The sequence below is a fragment of the Trachypithecus francoisi genome, unplaced genomic scaffold (assembly GCF_009764315.1).
Source record: "Trachypithecus francoisi isolate TF-2019V2 unplaced genomic scaffold, Tfra_2.0 Lachesis_group1, whole genome shotgun sequence".
Classification (NCBI taxonomy): domain Eukaryota; kingdom Metazoa; phylum Chordata; class Mammalia; order Primates; family Cercopithecidae; genus Trachypithecus; species Trachypithecus francoisi.
Genome location: NW_022681454.1, coordinates 93,775,410 through 93,796,856, shown reverse-complemented (window position 1 = coordinate 93,796,856; position 21,447 = coordinate 93,775,410). Strand labels below are relative to the sequence as shown.

Sequence of the window (21,447 nt, the reverse complement as noted above, 5' to 3'; positions counted from 1 at the left end):
TTTATAAGAACCTTAAATTATATCTTACAAATAATGGGGCTAGAACAGTCATGGAAAAGTCAACAGATAATTTCTAAAGGTCATTTTTTCCACAGCTTTTATTTCTTCTATATCAAATCTTTAAAAAAGGTTCTTCTAACTAGATTAAAAATGGAATTTGTTTTGAATATCATTTTTTGTCTCACATAATTCCTAATAGAGTTCCTGAAAAGTAGAGCAAGGCAAAGGTAAAAAGTTAACAGAATAACTATATACAAATAACTTAAAACATCTATTTTTATAATGATGTGTTCTAAAAATTCATGCCATCATAGTGTGATATTACTAATGAAAAAGTCTATTAGAGTCTAACTGAAATCAGAAAGTACGATGATAGATGAAAATTTGACCTGTCTCAAAAAGCATTCCAGAGTATGGCATGGATTTATTTGGAAGAACATGTTTTCACAAGTATTGTTGCTGTTGTTGTATAAAGAAACCCTGCTAGAGTTACAAAAGTGAGAAAATATAAAATGACATGAGAATAATATATTAAAATTAATGAATTAATATTTGTAAACATCAACAGACTCTTGTCTTCCTTGTAGGAACAGAGTTGTTGCTCTCTGGTTTGGATATCTGGTAAATCTGAAAGCCTTATGAATTGCCACGCTACTTCTCAAACTTTTAGACATGTATAGGAGTAGGAAGGTAAAGTTGCTTATTTTAAAAGAGAGTCATATACTATACTGTAAAGTTTTAAGAATCAGAAGGTAGGGTTGGGCGCAGTGGCTCATGTCTGTAATCCTAGCACTTTAGGAGGCCAAGGCGGGTGGATCACAAGGTCAGGAGTATGAGACTAACCTGGCCAACATGGTGAAACTCCATCTCTACTAAAGATACAAAAAATTAGCCAGGCATAGTGGTGCGCCTGCAATCCCAACTACTCAGGAGGCTGAGGCAGGAGAATCACTTGAATCTGGGAGACACAGGTTGCAGTGAGCCAAGATTGCACCACTGCACTCCAGCCTGGGCAACAGGGCAAGATTCCGTCTCAAAACAAAACAAAACAAAAAAAAATCAGAAGGTATTTGATTCCAATCTTATCTCCCTTACTTTCCAACCTACATAAATCATAAGTATTGTTATTTAATCTTCCTGAATTTCCATTTCCTTACCTTTAAAATAGGGATAATAATAGCTATCACACAGAATTATTATAAGGATTAAATGAAACTTTTATTTTATTTTATTTTTATTTTTTATTTCTTTTTTTATTTTTTTTTTGTGATGGAGTCTCACCCTGTTGCCCAGGCTGGTCTCATAGTCCTGACCTTGTGATCCACCCGCCTCGGCCTCCCGAAGTGGTAGGATTACAGGCATGAGCCACCGTGCCCAGCCCTACCTTCTGACTATTAAAACTTTGGTGCAATGGCGCAATCTCGGACCACGCCCAGCTAATTTTTGTATTTTTAATAGAGACAGGGTTTCACCATGTTGGCCAGGTTGGTCTTGAACTCCTGACCTCATGATCTGCCCGCCTCGGCCTCCCAAAGTGCTGGGATTACAGGCGTGAGCCACCGTGCCCTGTAGAAACTATTATCATATATACAAATATCCATGACATGTTGACGAAGTTACCATTAATTATAAAATGAGAGGGTAAATGACTTTAGGGAAATTGTGGAAGATGCTAATTGCACTTTTACATTTCATAACACGTTTTTCTTGCTTCCAGGCATTTACTGTTTCTGTTACAATTGGAAAGATTTTCTTCAAAATGCACAAAAAAAGAGTTTTCTGATATAATTGGGCAATAGACAGGAGATAAGGAAAAGTTTGAAATTTTTTTTTAAATCAGTAACAATTTGGTATAACAGAAACTTGCTGAGATGCAACTGACATTTATGAAAAGATAAAAATGAAAATAAAAACTAGGAAACAAAGGAGGGAGCCGGGAAAAAGAGGGATCAAGAAAGGAAGAGTGTAACCAGGAAGGGAAGCGAGAGGGGGAGGACGGAAACACAGAGGGGAGTGATAGCATGTGTAGCTCCTGGCTGGGTGGGTGGGCTGTCTGAGAGGTCATCTTAAGTCAGCCTGTTTGTTGAACTGCCCTAAATGTAAGAAATGAGTGGCCTTACAGGAGGCCAATGTGTGTTCTACACGCCTTATGGTATTTCTAAACCAGCATTTGATTTCAGGTATGCTCTAATACCATCAATTAATACCATTGGCAATACACAGCTAATAAACAGAAACATATGTGTCACAAAAAATATTTTATTAAAATATAACCAAAATTTTAAGATTCTCTACCTCTGCAATTCATAGTTGTAGTTTGGACTATTAACAATGAAATCATGTTAGCACAAATATCACATTTCCTTTTAACTAGAAGGAACATACACTACGGGAACAGCTTCAAACTGACCACAAAATCAGCTCCCCAAGTTAAGAACACATGGTTTCAGGAGACGTATTTTAAACTCACATTGTGCTTTGCAAGCTATACCAATCAACTTTATATTGCAATGGCTTAATTGAAAAAAAGCATTCTAAATTGTCTGCTTCTACCAATAATAATTGAAAATAATTACATGTGAGGTATTAATGAATAACTCAAAAGACTATATGCATTGTATCTTGGCTCATTTAAAACAAATAAACAACAACCAAAAAAACTCTACACATTCAAAGAACTGTGAATTACTTCAGCAGAACCCTGTGTCCTAGGTCACCATGCTTTCTTTCTCTATTATTGTCAAGATCAATTTGCCAACTAGCCTCTGACAATAAGCACAGATATAAATTTCAAGGTTAGTAAGCTAAACTACTACTGGGAATAATGATACATTAATTTACTGATGAAGTTAAAATTGATATAGAGAGAAGTAGAAAGACAGAGGCTCTTAAGAAAAATGTATTTTACATGGAGAAAAAGCAAATATTCACCTGAGGAATATATAAAACCATAACTGAATTATGTTTCAGCCATATACTGCGCAGTAATAGTCATCTTTACATTAAAGCAAGAAAATAAATATGATTGAAAAATAAGGAATAATATGAATAACCTATTTAAGACTTTTAAGACAAAACAAATACTGATGCATAATATTCCAAATAATAATAGAAGAACAACTTGCTTATCAACGATAAGGTATAATTGAATTTTAAATGTTCTAGGGCAGGGTTATAAAACAAAGTGAAGTATGGCAGAACTGTTACCAAAGGCATACCAATGTATCAACAAAGGGCAGAGTGAGTCAAGGAGGAAAAAGTCCTCTATTATCTTGAAGCAAAATTGTTTGCCTTGAGTTAAAGAGGAAAACAGAACAAAATACTTCATGGTGGGCAAACACATAACAAAAATTAAAATTTCAAATGATGTCTTTTTATAAAGTTTCACATATGAACTCCCCAACACGTACACAAACACAAACTATGTTTATAAAGTAGATCTCTTCAGAGCAGATTAAACTATCCTCTTAAATCATTCCAGGTAACCAATTAGTATATAAATATTGAGTTCTGATGACACCAAAATATTCAGAATTTCCTTCCCTGCTTCAAACACAAGACCCTGATACCATAGCAATGAGCTTGAGTCTCTTAGCTGAGTAGTTTAAAATAGAGATGATAGTAAAGGCTGTTGGTTAGTGAGACTCATTTCTCCCCTGAATGAAACTTAGAGTACAGAAAAAGAGACCCAGATGGAACAGTCACTCCCTGATGACCTCACAATTCCTTGCCAATTTTCCTTCTAAGGTCATGAGCAGATATGTGAGGGAAGGCATGGTGCTATGTTAAGCAAATGAGGAAGAACTGAAATACAAGTTGGCTAAAATGAAAGAAATTGATAAAAGTCAACAGTTGTAGTAGTTAAAATCTGAGGAAGTTAAAATAATTTTTAACTGCTTTGAAACTAATTTAAGTAGAATGATTTCTTTCCGTTTTGAGATTCTGGTATCTTCAGTGCTAATTCCAAATAAGTTTCCACATGTTGCCAGTTTCATTGACTTGCCCTTATACTTTGAAAGTCAGCATTCCTGAACTCACTGTTTCACAGATGGACTCAAGCTGAGAAGATTCGTGCCATCAGAACCCTACAGACACATATGTATTATCACTACTTATGGCAAAAAGCATAATTTCTCTCTCTGGCAATGTTTCTTTAAAAGATGAACTTTGGGCCGGGTGCGGTGGCTCACGCCTGTAATCCCAGCACTTTGGGAGGCCAAGGCGAGTGATCACGAGGTCAGGAGATCAAGACTATCCTGGCCAATGTGGTGAAACCCCGTCTCTATTAAAAATAAAAAAATTAGCTGGACATGGTGGCATGCGCCTATAGTCCCAGCTATTCAAGGGGCTGAGGCAGAAGAATCGCTTGAACCTGGGAGATGGGGGTTGTGCTGAGCCGAGACTGCACCACTGCACTCCAGCCTGGGTGATAGAGCGAGACTCCATCTCAAGAAAAAAAAAAAAAAAAAAGATGGACTTTGGCCAGATCTGAGTTTAAATCATGACCTTATCACTCATTAGCTATGTGAGGTTATCTGTTACTTTACATTTTGGGGTCTGTTTCTTTATTCTGAAAAGAGGAAATAACAATAAGTCATCAGATGGTCTAGTAGAAGGATTAAAAAAATATATATATATATATATATACACACACACACACATACACATACATGCACCCTTTGTAAACAGAGGTGGTTATTCATGCATCATTTCTCAGTCACACAGATTATATTATTAGGTATGGCTTCAGATAAGTAACATATACAGCCTCTTGTCTACAGTAATTTCTAGAATCATGCCAAATCCAACACCACCACCCTAACATGTTCCAATGCTTAAATCTCATTAAACAAGAAACATCAACTTTAAGATAAAAATTTTAATGCAATACAAACTGAAAGGTAACACAAAGATTGAAATTTGTGGCACAGGAATACACGATAAAATGAGTTCACAAAAAAAAGTGAGAAGGGGAGAATGATTCAACAAAAGTGCTGAAGTACTTGGTCAAAAAATCCTTGTGGAATATAGTATTAACCGTTAAATGAAGACATAAAATGTAGAAAACTCTTTTTTCCTTTTTCTAGATTTCAAAAAGACTTTCTAAGTTTCAAAAGATACTGAGAAAATATCGATTAGCTTTAATAAAAATATTTCAAAACATACTTATGTTTCAAAACACATAAAACAAAATTAAACAGTAATCCAAATCTTATGAAAGCAGTTGCAATTAATAGATATTTAAAGAATCAAGATCCATTAATTTTTTTTTAAATAAAGGAACAATTGTAAACCAGAAAGCAGAAGAGAGCTGCTGAAAAAAAGAATAAGTAGACAAATAAATTATAAATAACAAAAGAGGTAATAACTCAAATTTAAATTCACTAGTAATTAAAAGTAAGTAAATTAAATATCACTTTCCTCATATTAGCAAAGATGTAAAAATCAGACATTTCTTTGCAGGCATGACATTTAAAAAGTGGGCAATACTTATTTAAAGTGAAAGGTATTAATCCAACGGAAAATTATCACAAACGGATAACCAGGCTTTTTTATTGATGGAGAACTGTGAAGATCACTTTGCTTCTGATATGAGGGAGGAGGAAACAGGAAAGTACAGAAATCACAGGCTGAGGCTGAGAATAACCTTCAGCTATATGTTCAAAAATTCTTTCATTGCTTATACACTGTTAGTAGGAATGTAAATTAGTTCAGCTACCGTGGAAGCAGTTTGGAGATTTCTCAAAGAACATAAAACAGAACTACCATTTGACCCAATGAATCCCATTGCTGGCCATAGATCTGAAAGTAATAGTTCTAACCAAAAAGATACAAGCACTCATATGTTCATCACAGCACTATTCACAATAGCACAGACATGGGGTCGACCTAGGTGACAATCAACAGTGAATGGATAAAGAAAATGTGGTACATATACACCATGGAATACTACACTGCCATAAAAAAGAATGAAATTGGCCGGGAGCGGTGGCTCACGCCTATAATCCCAGCACTTTGGGAGACCAAGGCAGGCAGATCACAAGGTCAGGAGATCGAGACCATCCTGGCTAACATGGTGAAACCCTGTTTCTACCAAAAATACAAAAAATTAGCCAGGTGTGGTGGCGGGCGCCTGTAGTCCCAGCTACTCGGGAGGCTGAGGCAGGAGAATGGTGTGAACCAGGGAGCCAGAGCTTGCAGTGAGCCAAGATTATGCCACTGCACTACAGTCTGGGCGACAAAGCAAGACTCTGTCTCAAAAAAAAAAAAAAGAATGAAATCATGTTGTTTGCAGCAATTTAGATGGAGCTGGAAGCCATTATCCTAAATGAATTAATACAGGAACAGAAAACCAAATACTGTATATTCTCACTTGTAAGTGGCAGCTAACCATTGGGAGCTCATGGACATCCAGATGACAACAACAGAAACCGGAGACTACGAGAGGCAGAGGGAGGGAAAGGAGGAAGAGCTAAAAACTACCTAGTGGGTACTACGCTCACTACTTGGGTGATGGGATCATTTGTATTCCAAACCTCAGCATCACATAATATACTTATGTAACAAACCTGTACAGGTACTCACTGAATTTAAAAGAGAATTTGAAATTACAAAACAACAACAACAATAAAAACCTCTTTCATCTAAGTATACAAGCAATTTTTACCAGAGACCTTAATATTAATAACAATGGATAGAGCCAAAGCACCCCAATTTCTTTGGGAGTGGTGGGAATAGAAATAGAGAAGCAAAAACTTACTAGAAGATGAAAGGTCCAAAACAAACTTGTTTTTCCCCTCTCTGCATCTTCGATTATTTATATTTTTAAAAGAATCCCAGATGAAAGCCAATATAACATGGAAAAGCCCATTGGATTCTTTCATTTTTGTTTTAAACAAAGTTTTTCCAGGTGTAAATTAGAAGAAATAATCATCTTTAAATCTTTAAATTTATAAAACAAAATATAGCCATATATATCCTATCGAAATACAGATATTTTATATTCTAATCTTAGACATAATCTGAGCATGAAACTTGTTTTTTAGCTTGTTTTTTAGTTCCTGTCTTTTGCTCCAGGATTATCCGCCATGTTCTATTGAATGAATGTTTGTGTGGCAGAATGTGATTGTACCACAAAACAGAATAGGGCAATTCAGGGGAGCCAGAAAGGATACCTGTCATTAGGAAAAAAAAAAAATTACTTAAAGTGGGAGAGTACTCCATCTCACTTGACGGTAAATTACTAGCTCTAACTTTCAGGAATTAAGAAATAATGCAAAGGACTCTAATACAAGACAAGACACAGAGACACAACAAATTAAACTTTAAATGCAGCATGAAGAACAAAAACAGAGCAATTACACTCAGACAAGAAAAGCTGCATTAATAAAATACTGGCCTTATAATTACCTAACACTAATTTTTATCCAAATCTTAACCAGCTACTTGAAAAGCTGATGTTTGGCAGGTTATGTTACCTGTGGATGCCACAACTGCCCATTGATAAAATGGAATTACTGAAGAAAAGCTTTGAAGTCCCACCCACTTCCATAATTAATTTACTCTTGTCCTCTTGGGTTCTATGAATTATATGCCCTTCACTGTTATAGAAAAATTTTGGTTGGCAATAAAGCTTGTACCAATGATAAAATAAGACTTGATTGTTCTGGTAAAATCCTTTATGCCTCATTCCAACCACGAAGTTCTTTGAGCTTTTCTCGGTGCTGGTGGTGGTGTTTTTGCTTATGTTTGTTATAGTTACATGTTTCCATACTGAGGCAAGCTTGGGTTTCCCTCCTCACTGGCTAACAGGAACTTGGTATATTTCTGTGTCCATACCAAAGAAACTTCCACCATCCCAATCATATAATATTTATATTATTTGATATGCCAGTGAGATCTATAAAATCCATACCTATGACTCTTTGCTAAGGCACTTTCTCCACTTTTTTTCTTTATTTTCTTTTTTTGGATATGGAGTCTCGCTCTGTCGCCAGGCTGGAGTGCCGTAGCGTGATCTGGGCTCACTGCAAACTCCGCCTCCTGTATTCAAGCAATTCTCCTGCTCAGCCTCCCCACTCCACATATTTTTAACACAGGATAGTTATATGGGCAAAATACATCTGAAAAAACGTTCCAAATTGAATTACGGTCCATTCCAAGCAATTACGATTACCAGATTTTCCTATGAAAATACCAATCCTGTTTTCATTCCTAAGACAGATACAATTCAAGGTTAAACAAACAGAAGAGTTATATTCAATGTCTGGAAGATGTTTATAAGGTTTAAATAGTAGTGGAAACTGCTGGTAGAGTACACTAAAGTAAAAATAATCAAACTAAGAAAAGTATAAGTCACTCCAAATTGTTCATGAAGCTTTATACTTGTTCCTGGTATATAAAATATTTCATATATAAGGTAAGAACTTTTATGCATGATGGGCAAATAAAATACGATTAAAGGCAAAATAAATTTTATTTTTATTGACTATCAGAGCTAAACTACTTTTTTTAAATGTCACCTTCCTTCTCTTTCAACATTTCTATTTTGAGGAGCAAATTCTTCTTCTCCCTGAAATAGAATTATCACCTTTCAGGTTTGAGAATTTTTAGACCACGATTTTCTATTATTTCATTAAAACCTGAACTATTTCTGCTCCAGTAAATGAAATCTGAGGGTTTACTAGTAATATTGGGAGCAATTTCACTCTGCAATTCTCTCGGCTACATGAGGATGGACCTATTCTCTCCTGAAGCTCTCTCTGGTCTTTTGGAAGGCATGACACTGTCTTTAGTTTGCTAGGGCATCACTTAACTTACCCATGTAAATTAAGGTAACATGACCACAGCAACTAGCTGATTTTTTTGACTTCACCAAATTCATTATATAAACAGCATTTTTGGAATATGTATCCTGAATTTGTATTTGCTAACCAACATCACTTTGACTTTTGTTACTCAAATAAGCTTATGAGTTCAGCAAATATCTCTCTGCAAGGATACACACACACACACACACACACACACACAAACACACAATACTGTGATTGGTCCTAGAAACAAAATAACTTTTTAGATTATTATTAATATCCCCAAAGTATGTACCATCTACTTGAGAGGTTTTCCTTCAATCTAATTAACCAAAATTATAAAATATTTTAAAGTGAAAGGGGTATAAAGAAAATTATATTTAAAATAAGTATGATAAAGTTTTTGTTTACTTCAAATTCTGGGACACTTGTTATATGCTAGGTCTTGGGGAAGCATAAAAAAATTAAATTTAAAAATCTGGCCGTAAATAGATTACAGTCTCAGGCAGAAACAAAAACATATAACACCATATTATCAAGCTTTGCAAAGTACTGGGATGGAGATTTATATAGGAGGCCAAGTCATAGAGTCTAAGAATAGACCAGTAGGGCTTTCTCCAGTGAGGTTAGAAGGCAAAGACTGGGAAAAGGGTTTTCAAGACAGAACAGCATAAATGATACAAGAAAAAAGCAATGCAATGTGGATTGTTTTGAGAAGTAGAAGATGTTGAATACTGCCAGCAAATAAAACAGAAAGGGGAATATTCTCATGGATGGGCAAGAGAGATACAGACAACAGCCCAGAAGGAATGGCAGAAGATTGATATAGAACAAAAGTAGACGGTATATGAACAAGAGACTCATAGTAAAGCCTGGTCTTTATCTATAAGCAGTAGAAAGACAGGGATGGGACGGTTTTAGATTAAAAGCAATGGGTTCATCAGAGTGGAAGACTGACCCCTCTAAGAGTAGTACAGGAGGCCGGGCGCTGTGGCTCACACCTGTAATCCCAGCACTTTGGGAGGCCGGGGCGGATGGATCACCTGAGGTCAGGAGTTTGAGACCAGCCTGACCAACATGGAGAAACCCCGTCTTTACTAAAAATACAAAATTAGCTGGAGTGGTGGTGCATGTCTGTAATCCCAGTTACTTAGGAGGCTGAGGCAGGAGAATTGCTTGAACCCGGGAGACAGAGGTTGCAGTGAGCTGAGATCGTGTCATTGCCCTCCAGCCTGGACAACAAGATTGAAACTCTATCTCAAAAAAAAAAAAAAAAAAAAAAAAAGAGTAGCGTAGCAGATGGACTACTAGCAGAGCAAATATGACTCTAGGGCAGTGAGATCCATAAGGAGGCTAATATTAATATTTCCAGCTAAATTCATTCACATTGCTTCAATAGATACTTAATACATAATACAAAAGGTGCCATTTTCATTTTGTGTAAGATGCTTGCATATAAAATATTATTTATAAATATGATAACCAAAGTCAGGATGGACAACAGAGCCAAAAATACTGACAAGGCATTTCGAGTTTTAAAACACTCAACCAGTCTTCAACCAAAATACATCTTAATGTAGACATTATCAACCAGTGTCACAATTTTGTATTTCTTCTTGATTGAAAGGAAAACTTTCTTTAGTTTCTTTTTATTGTAGTTCTTTATTTGCTTGCCTTGTTTTCTGCCCAAATTTCAATAAGGTACTTCGGAAACAAGACACCAGAAGGAATAAAAACAAAACCAATAAAAGGGGGTAAGAAAGCAATTATCATGCCAGTATTTATTTAAATGCAAAATATAGAGCAAAAAATAAAAGATACTGAATAAAAATCTGAAATCACAATCTTGATCATGAGATATTACTCAAAGGGAACAGCAAATAAAAATTGATAGATGAACTTAGCCAGTTAGATTCTATAACTGGGAAATGCCCATTCTAGATCAATCATGGTTGTATTTTCAAAATAAAGATACTGTCAAAAATCTAAATCAAACCCACTAATAAAATGGAAATAGTAGGCAGAATTTGAAGAAGTACAAAGATTCAGATGATAAAACGAGCATTAAATGAATGTCAAAATACTGTTTAAGATATCAATTACATCAGCCTTAAAGTATTTCTGAAGTAATAAAATTAACTTTGAAACATTTTGCGTCATTTGAAAAGTTATACATGCATTCAACAAAAGTGATACTGCACAACTATTGGTCTCATTTTAAGATTCTTATCTTGATTTAAACATATTCTACCTGTTGTTTTAGATCTGGCTTATCCTATTTTAGAATGAGCTGATTTCTGTATATTAGTCCTGACACAAAATCTGAGCCAGAGTATTAGCTTTTCCTCATATCTCTATTGCTGTACAGTTTCAGCTCTACAGCAGCATCAATCTCATTTTTTGTTTTTAACTTAAATATGTAGTACAGAAAACCCTTTGGACCTATAATCACCATCTATAACCCAACTTAACAGTTCTAAATATCATGCTAATGCTGATAGTTCTACAATCTGAAATGTAATCAAGGAAATTTTCATTATGTCAGTAGATAAATTTCCTCTAGTTAAAGCCACAGTTCTAGTGAAACAACACAATTTACTTTCTAGTCCATGTGTAGTAGACATAAACATACAAGTATGTATATTTCATGAGCATTCTAAACCAGAAAATACATAGAAAACAATTTTTATCTCCTTCAGTGCCAGAGCTTTTAATGATAATCTGGAATATGAAAAACCACAATGAAGATGAACACGCTACAGCACCGTGAACATAGAAATATATTTAAAGTGCTACATGTGATGACAGGAAAAACGAACTATTAATGCATAGGAGGAGATGTTAATTTTAGTTTGAGGTTGAGTATGGAGTCGCAGTTTTTAAGAACCCAATAGCAAGTGACCTGGACAGAGAACTTCTCCTCAGTGCTTGCCTTTAGCACCACGAATTAGGAAGACTGTTCTCACTTCTCACCGCCCCAGGTTCTCTCTAATCTCAAAGGTACTATTTCACTTCAGTGCACTGGAAAATGGAGGTTGACTTTTTTTAAAAAAAGACCTCATTACCCAAATTCCCAGTTTCCACATTTTGACATTGACTACTACACTTTCATACGTTCATCTGAAAGTTTCTCTTACAATCCATGTGTAGACCACTCACTACGATAAACTTAACTGACACTAATGTTTTAATACTGACATAAAAGTAAATAGGAATTTACCAACTGGAAGACCTCGAGTTTGACAGAATGAAGAGACAGAAACTTACTGATAGGACACAGTATGAAATTGCTGCTTGAGAGCTATTCCTACCACACGCAGGAAACGTCTGGTGAATGTACCCGGCATTCTCAACAGCAGTACACAAAACGGCTCTGCCACCAAGAACATTCTTACCCAGCAGGCAGCCCTCCTCATTAGCTTTGACATGCCACACAGCCCTCTGCTTACTGATGCAGTGCAGCCAACAGGGAGAGAGAGTTTACGAGTAACAGCGAGACCAAACTGGCTAATTACTTACCTTCTCACTTATGGCAGGCTTGCTTGTTTAACTTTTTGTTTCCTCTCTTGTCATAGCTCAGCGCCAAATGGTTATGAATCAGCAGAAGTCTGAACCTGACAGTCAAAAAGAATATATTTTCAGAAAAGAATTGGAAATTAACATTCCCTCCACTGCAGTCTTTCTTTCCCTGCCCTCTGTGTGCATGTTACTCTCCCGTTTTCTCTCTCTGCAAGGCAGCTATGTAGTGGTCTATAAATATTGACCCTGACACTTGCTCAGTGCTTTACTTGCTCATGGCACAGGTCTGTGTTACTGAACACCGTGGTAATACTCCAGCAAAGTTCTCAGCTGCTCAGACAAAGCTGTGGATTGGCTCACTACCCAGCAACCCTGTGCTTGCCTGGAAATACCATTCTGCTGCCAGCTTTACAGATGCTATGGGCCTTTCCTGAGGCCCGTATCAGGCACAGAAGGGCAATCATGAAGTTTGTCTGAAGAAATACAGCTTTCCTCAGGCAGGTGGAGAAAAGTGGGGCTAGGTGGAGTCAAAGACAAGAAAGGAAATACTGCCTTTGTTTCAGCCAAACAACACACTCTCAAACCCTTTATAAAGTCATATCTAAATGTCAATCAAGCTTTATAAAACTTAATTATGACATATTATGAATCCAAATGACACAGGAAAGCAGTTTTGTAATCTTTTTTAATATTGCTTCCCAACAAGAAAGGCTGCAGTGACTAAGTAACTGGTCACAAAAATATGTCAACGTAAGTTCATTTGGAGAATGACAGAAATGTATAGGGAAGTATAATATTAATCAGATACAACATATATTTAGTGAAAGATGCTAAAATATAACCTAAAATTGTAACTCAACATAATATTTACAGTTTAAATATAAACTTCTATATTTATAATTATGACAAGTTGAAAATTTAATTTTTAGATTAAGGATAGAATCCAAGTCATGACACTACAGTATATGGTTTGCAGGTGACATAAACAAGGTACACAGTATCTCCATATATCACCTATAAGGTCCACAGTATGAATGAGTAGAAAATAAATGAGCCCATATTTTTTATTGCTCATCAAAGATAATCATGTGCTTGCTTTACTAAAATTTTCTCTTGATTAAATCAAAGGTAAAGGAAACTTTTGGGAGACTCTGGTCACTTACTCATCTTACAGATAAGAAAATCAACCCCCAGGCTGGTTACTTTGCCCAGGGTCACATGGTAACTTTGTGACACAGCCAACATGGCAACTTTGTGACAGAGCCAAAACTAGAAACCTGGCCTGATTACTTACAGTAATGTGTTCCTTCTATCAGAACGGTGGTTCTCAAAATAATCTTTAGTTTCATCTTCATGTGAAAGTTTACTAAAATCTTCCCAGTAAATGCAAATATTACAGCCAGAAAAATAATCAGCATAGAACAAAAATAGCTTTTTACAGTGTAACTGATCAAAAAAAATAACAATAAAGTTGCACATAAGAATTAACTTTCTATTTGAAATCCATCTTTCCTTGCTTATTGCAAAAATTAATATTTATCTCATAAATTAACTTACTGTCAAGAGATGTATATAACTAGGTGCTGAACAGGCAAAGATAAAACATAGTTCCTACTCTCTCTTTTTTTTTTTTTTTTTTTTTTTTTTTTGAGGCGGAGTCTAGCTCTGTCGCCCGGACTGGAGTGCAGTGGCCAGATCTCAGCTCACTGCAAGCTCCGCCTCCCGGGTTTCCGCCATTCTCCTGCCTCAGCCTCCCGAGTAGCTGGGACTACAGGCGCCCGCCACCTCACCCGGCTAGTTTTTGTATTTTTAGTAGAGACGGGGTTTCACCGTATTAGCCAGGATGGTCTCGATCTCCTGACCTCGTGATCCGCCCGTCTCGGCCTCCCAAAGTGCTGGGATTACAGGCTTGAGCCACCGCGCCCGGCCAGCTCCTACTCTCAAAGACCTTCCAGGTCTAATTCCAGAAAAACAGAAGAGAAGTTAAATGTAAAACAATGTAGCAACAAAGACTAAAGGAGGCAACGATGGGAGAAGGGAAAATGAGCATCTGAGCCAATATGAAGTGGGGGTGGAAGAGGTAATTCCTCACTCCAGACTTCTGGATCCTAAAGAATGGGCAGAAGGTAGTGAGGCAAAAAAAGGAAGAATAACACAATCGAGACAGAGGCAGGAAAGAGCACAACACATACTTAGAACTTCAAACAGATCTTTCTTGCTGGAGACAATAAGTAGTTAAAAACAAAACAAAACCAACTAGAAGGAATAAGGTGATGAGGGATTTTATAAGCCAGGTTGACAAACTTGGGTTTTATAGAGTAGGATAGGCTACCAAGCTTTAATTGCCTTTATTCACAGACTCTTAAAAGAATTTTGAAAAATTATGTAAAATTATGTAACCATTTACACATTACCAAATTGACATTTACAAATTTTCACCTGTGGTAAAATATGTACTTGCAAAGAATTTAATTTCTACCCTATTGGAAATACTGACATTTTAAAACAAAACACATCAGCGATTTTAAATATACTGAATAGCATCTAAATCTACAATAATTTAATATAACCACTATCTATTTAAATAACACACAGAGATGATTCTTTTGGCAGCTGAAATTTACATGGCAATTTATTTTCTTGACCTTTATTTCCACCTCGCGGCCTCAGAGAATTTTTACATATTTTTATAATTAAGTCCTCAGTTGTTCACCCTGTCATACTTTTTTTTTTTTTTTTGAGATGGAGTCTTGCTCTGTTACCCGGATTGGAGTGCAGTGGCGCTAACTTGACTCACTACAACCTCCGCCTCCTGGATTCAGGCAATTCTCCTGCCTAGGCCTCCCAAGTACCTAGGACTACAGGCGTGTGCCACCATACCTGGCTACTTTTTGTATTTTTAGTGGAGATGGGGTTTTCCCATGTTGGCCAGGCTGGTCTCAAACTCCTAACCTAGGTAATCTGCCCACCTCAGCCTCCCAAAGTGCTGGGATTACAGGCGTCAGCCACTGCACCCTGCTACCCTGTCATACTTCTCTGCAATACACATTTAATGCATTAGTTGAATTTTTAATGTTAAATTTTCTATGATTCCAGGATAATGCACCATAATAACATTTGGGATGGATAAGGGTGTGCTTTTCTTTTGTAAGGTAAGAGAAAGAGTGTTGTGAATAAAGCACTATTCTCAGGCAGATCAATATTAATAACGAGTTTATGCAGAAGTGGAGAATCTAGACACTGATTCCATTAAAATTATCCATTCAACTGCTAAGAGAAAGAAACCAGTCTGAAAAGGCTACATACTGGGCTGGGTGCAAGTGGGTCACACCTGTAAACCCAGCACTTTGGGAAGCCAAGGCAGAAGGATTTCTTGAGGCCAGAAGTTCGAGACCAGCCTGGGAAACACGGCAAGACCCTGTCTCTACAAAAAAATTTAAAACATGAAATAAAAAACTTAGGCAGCTGTGGTGGCACACACCAGTAGTCCCGGCTGAGGCGAGAGGATCCCTTGAGCTCAGGGATTCGAGGCTGTAGTAAGCTATGACTGTGCCACTGAACTCCAGCCTGGATAGCAGAACAAGACCCCATCGCTTTAGGGGGGGAAAAAAAGGCTACATACTGTATGATTCTAACCATATGGCATTCTGGAAAAGGCAACACAATAGACAGTGTAAAGACCGGTGGTTGTCAGGAGATGACGGTGAAACATGGGATTTTTAGGGCAGTGGAACTACTCTGTATGACGCTGTAATGGCAGATGAATGATATTATGCATTTGACAAAGCCCACAGAGCTGTAAAACACAAAGAGTGAGCCTTAATGTAAACTATGAACTTCAGTGAAGTCTCTTTCTCTGTCTTCTTGAGGAATGTGGTCTAGAGGGAGTAGAAGTATTATTTATTGAGGACTGTCCAAAAGGGGCTTTGGAAATATTATCTCTAACACTAAAAACAATACTGGCAGATGGTTATGTTTTTGCTTTTTTTAAAATAAAGAAAATGAGGCTTAGTGTTATTAAGCAGCTTGTCTGAAGTCATGTGACTAATAAATTAAAGAACTGAGATTCAGCCCAAATCTGTCTGGCTGGACTACAGTACCACACAAAGCCTTTATATCAGTCACTGGAGATGTACAGGCCCATGCCCAGGCAAGGAAGTGGATTAAACAGTGCACTCACAAACTCAGGACAGATTCACTGTATCCTGCATTTCTCTCAAGGAACTGTTTGAATTTTAATATTGAGTATTGAGGGGTAGCAGAAAGATAGGACTAACAAATTAAGCAGTGGATGAAATTAAAGTAACTGATATACCTTACTAAAGAGAACTTAAAGGTTTTTTTAATCTTCAATTTGACTGATGGGCAAGGAATATATGAAGAGTCAAGTGGGGTTCTTTGAATGGCTGGGTCTTTGCCAAGGCAAGGTTTTGGGAGGAGGAGGCAACTTTGGAACAGGGAGCTGGGAAGAGCAGATGGATTTAGTTTGGGATATGACGAACTTTAGATATCTGTGTTGTACTGAAGTATGTTCAATGGGCATTTAAATATACTAGTCTAGAATACCGGAGAAATGAAGACTGCATCAATTCAGTAAGCAGTTTTGTATTCTTGCTTTCCTGGTTCAAACCTTGTCACCATGTAGTCTATTCTCAGTACAGAAGAGAAGTCACTTAAAAACCTCACTCAGATTACATTCATCTTCTAATCAAAGCCCTGTACTGCTTCCCCATTTTACTCAGAGTAAAAGCTAAAGTCCTTACAATGGTCCATATAGCCTAGCCCCACTTTATTCTCTCATTTTGTCTCTGACAGCATGGACTAAGGGCCCCTCAGTTTCTCAGCTCCAACCCACTTGTCCTCATACCATTCCTTAAATATGCCTGACCAGTTTACCCTTGGTATCCTTCTGTTTGCTGTATGTTCTTGCAGAAAGCTGCATGGCTAACTGTTTACGTTCAACTCCCTGTTGAAAGTGCACCTTCTCAGCAAAGCGTATCACTCTCATACTATTTAAAATTGCAAATTTCTTTGTTATTTGTTCTTGTTTGTGTCTTCCCCATAGAATATAGGTTCAATAATAGCATAGATTTCAAGCGCCTAAACTGAGCCTTCTACCTAATGAATGCACAATAAATATTTGTTAGATAAATGACTAAAATAAACATTTACGAGCAACACGCCAATAAAGGTGGCTCCCAAGGTCATGAGATCTCTCAGAAATAGCATGTATAATGAGAAGTAAACCAAAATCAACATTTACAAAGTAGGTCAAGGAAGAGAAGGGCATAAAGACTGAAAAACAATTACGAGGTCAGTAGAAGGAGAATGAAAAAGGGCTGAATGAGGACAGAGTCAAGGACTGAGAGGTCAACAATGTCAAATGCCATGGAAAGATTAAATATGAAAGAGATTGAAAAAGCCCATTACATACAACATTCAGAAAGTACTGTGATACTAAAAACCACTGAAATGCACGATTTAAAAGGGCAAATTTTATGGTGTATAAATTCTATTTCAATAAAGCAGTTATTACAAAAGAAAAAGCATTGGCAGCTGAGCTGTTTTCACTGCAGGTGAGAGGTAAGCAAGGAAAGTGAGACAGGAATAAAGTCACACTTTTGAAAAGTTTGCCCAAAAAGAAAAGAAAAAGAAGGATGGGGTGATGCTTTAAAATAACAAACAAACAAAACAACCACAAAAATTCATTCCAGTGTAGAGGTTGAGTACTCTGAAGTCAAGTAGCCCCGTGTTTTCTTCTTTCTCCAGTTACATTGTAAGTTACATATGTGCCTTACCTTCCCCATCAATGAAATGGATTTAATGTTAGTACCTTGCATCACTGGGAATCAATAATTCATTGTATTGTTGAATAATATTTCATTGTATGGGCATGCCAGGTTTTATTTATACATTCATCAGCTAATGAACATTTGGGTTTGTTTCCACTTTTGGGCCATTATGAATAATGCTGCTATAAACAAGTTTTTGCTTCAGCTTATATTTTCTTTTTTTTTTCCTTTTTTTTTTTTTTTTTTTTGAGACAGACGGAGTCTCACTCTGTTGCCCAGGCTGGAGTGCAATGGTGTGATTTCAGTTCACTACAGCCTCCGCCTCCCGGGTTCAAGCAATTCTCCTGTCTCAGTCTCCCAAGTAACTGGGATACAGGCGCCTGCCACCACGCCTGGCTAATTTTTGCATTATAGTAGAGATGAGGTTTCACCATATTGGCCAGGCTGGTCTCGAACTCCTGACCTAGTGATCCACCCGTCTTGGCCTCCCAAAGTGCTGGGATTACAGGTGTGAGCCACTGTGCCCAGCCTCAGCTTATATTTTCATTACTCTTGAGTAAATACCAAGGAGTAAAACTGCTAATATGCTAATTTTATATGTAAGATAGTCAAGAACTGTCCAACTGTTTCCCAAAGCAGAATTTCACTGTGGCTTTAATCTGTATTTTCCTAGTGATAAATAATGTTGAGCATCTTTTCATGTGCTTATTAGCCATTTGGCTATTTACTTTTGACTTCTGGTAAACATAATTTCAGAAAAACACTATGACCAAATAAAGCTTAAAATATGTTTTTGAGGGCCCAAGAAAGTTGTACCTGGCATAAACAGAGTTACTTACTTGTTAACTGAATAAATAAACTGATAAACAAATGAATGATTAAGGAATAAGAAATATTTTATTTATTAGTATATTGTTTCAGTTTTTAAAATGAATTTGAATTCCTATACAATTTCAGTAGAACTTTTAGTAAGGAGAAGCAGCTTTGGGAAAAAAATAAAATTGCAAAGAAAATGTGCTAATCCTCTGTTCATTATTATGATAAATACCTATATTGGTACTTTCAGTTTGGTAATAATAAAATATCAGATCAATGTTAGGTAGCTGAAATTGTAATCTTGTTACATTAATGCTTTAATTTAATGCTTCCTTGAAATTAGGTGTTAAAAATGCAAGAAGCTAAGTAGTGAATGATTTTTTTTTGTTTGTTTGTTTGTTTGTTTGACAGAGTCTCGCTCTGTCACCAGGCTGGAGTGCAGTGGCGCGATCTCGGCTCACTGTAACTTCCACCTCCTGGATTCAAGTGAGTCTCCTGCCTTGGCCTCCTGAGGAGCTGGGACTATAGGCACGTACCACCATGCTCAGCTAATTTTTGTATTTTTAGTAGAGATGGGGTTTCACCATGTTGGCCAGGATGGTCTCCATCTCTTCACCTCATGATCCACCGGCCTCGGCCTCCCAAAGTGCTGGGATTACAAGCGTGAGCCATCGTGCCTGGCCGTGAATGATTTTAAAATATACTGTTGACAAACTTAATCATATATGAATACTACAAATTTATGTAATGAGACATTCTTCAGGGGCAAATGGGTACAAGCAAGATATTAATAATCCAAGCTAGTCCTCATTTTTCATCTGAGGGAACCGGTGACGTTCAGTGTAAATGAATGAGGAGAAAGAATATTAACCCTACGATGTGCCTAGTTAGAAGTAAACTATGAACTGTTTTTATCCTCTTTTTTTTCATACTTTAGGGGCCTATTATTAGGCATATCATATACAGACTCACTTACCTTTAACTCTAAAGTTCTTTGTTCTCAAGTAATGAATAATTTGGGCTCCCAGGACCCCACAGGAAAATCATACATTAAGTCCACCAACCTTACTGCTGCCACTTTATTGTAATACATACCCATTATTAGTATGAGAAGTATTGGCTGCTCAATTAATAAATAGGTCATTTGTTCTTTTCAACTGAAATTATGTTGTATGTAAGTTGTAAAGATGGAATAAACTAAATCCAGAAACCACAGCAAAGAATGCGTCTTTCTAAACTTTTATATGACATCTCACAAACCAAATGGCAAACTAAAGCGCTTTATCATTTATCAATAGAAATTGTTCTTAAATTCATAGTGCATAGAATACACATAACCATAACCAATAATAAAACTAAATTATGTTTAATAAAATAAGGTAATAATGAAGAATGAAAAGCACCCAGAATTTCAAGTTATTTTTGTTATAGTCATTGCTAATTGAACCTATATTAAAACTTCACTGATTTCTCATCATGTTTAATAATAATAGCTGGGTTTCCAGCTGTGTTATCAGCATTTCAATTTCTTTTTCTCCTAGAGCTAAATATATATTTATATGACATGAATGACAATATCAAAAGTGTTATTTAACATAATAAATATTTGCAATATAATTTCAAGCATTTTCTACTTTTTAAAGAGTCTGCAGTTCTTAAAATCATCATATACCTGTAAGTAGAAATTTCTTAAAGGTAAGGAATTAATCCTCACTAAATCAAAAATTTCTACAATTACTCCAAAACGGAAATTAGATTAGGTCTATGTGACAACAAGAGACTAGATAAGAACATTTAATTCTATTAATCTCTGGATGATTCTAATATCCAGAAAAATCATTATCTGACATTTTAAACAACTATTTTCTTTCATTATAAAGGCGTAGCTGAATTCTCAATGTTTCTTTTTTAGAAATGACTCATTAGAGGATATTTTCATTCACACAGATACACATAATTAACACTATGCCATTAATTTTATGGAATAGTTATTTCTAGAAAAAAAAAAAAAAAAACTGCAGTATATTTGGTTAGGCAGTACAACCGGAATCTCAAGAATAAAAAGTATCTTTCGAGGGGGGTCAAAAAGGTGGTCCTGAAACCATCCATGCCAGAGAGATTTATGTCAGCTAAAAAGGAAAGAAGCAAAGATTGGTGGATTCCTTAAGACAAGCTAAAGTCATGCATTAGAATGGGGGAAATCTCAGGAAGGAGGGATTCAGCAAAAACCAACTCAATGGTCTCAATGGGAGAGGAGAATATCTGTCTAGTAAGTTTAGGCTGACTTTCACTGTTTATTAATCATAAGGCAGTAGCTCAGAAAATATCACTGAATGATTAAATTTAGGTAGTGAAAACAGGAATGTGTATTTAAAGTCTGAAAATTCATTAAAAAAACAAAAACACTGGTCTATTTTACAGCTCCATGATAAATACACTTTCACATGGAAGATTTAAATTGCAAAGCTCAGGAATATCATTATTCAATTTATATTTTTAATCAAAATATA

General features: G+C 36.3%; 1 protein-coding gene across 2 annotated transcripts in view; it reads right to left on the bottom strand.

The window, feature by feature from the left end:
* The window catches only part of BMPR1B (bone morphogenetic protein receptor type 1B), a 292,740-nt gene that overhangs the window by 148,401 nt on the left and 122,892 nt on the right, over positions 1–21,447 (bottom strand). For both annotated transcript variants that reach the window (XM_033214855.1, XM_033214854.1), the window contains exon 3: positions 12,330–12,424. The gene's annotated coding sequence lies outside the window, so the exon portion shown is untranslated. The remainder of the gene's footprint in view (positions 1–12,329; positions 12,425–21,447) is intronic.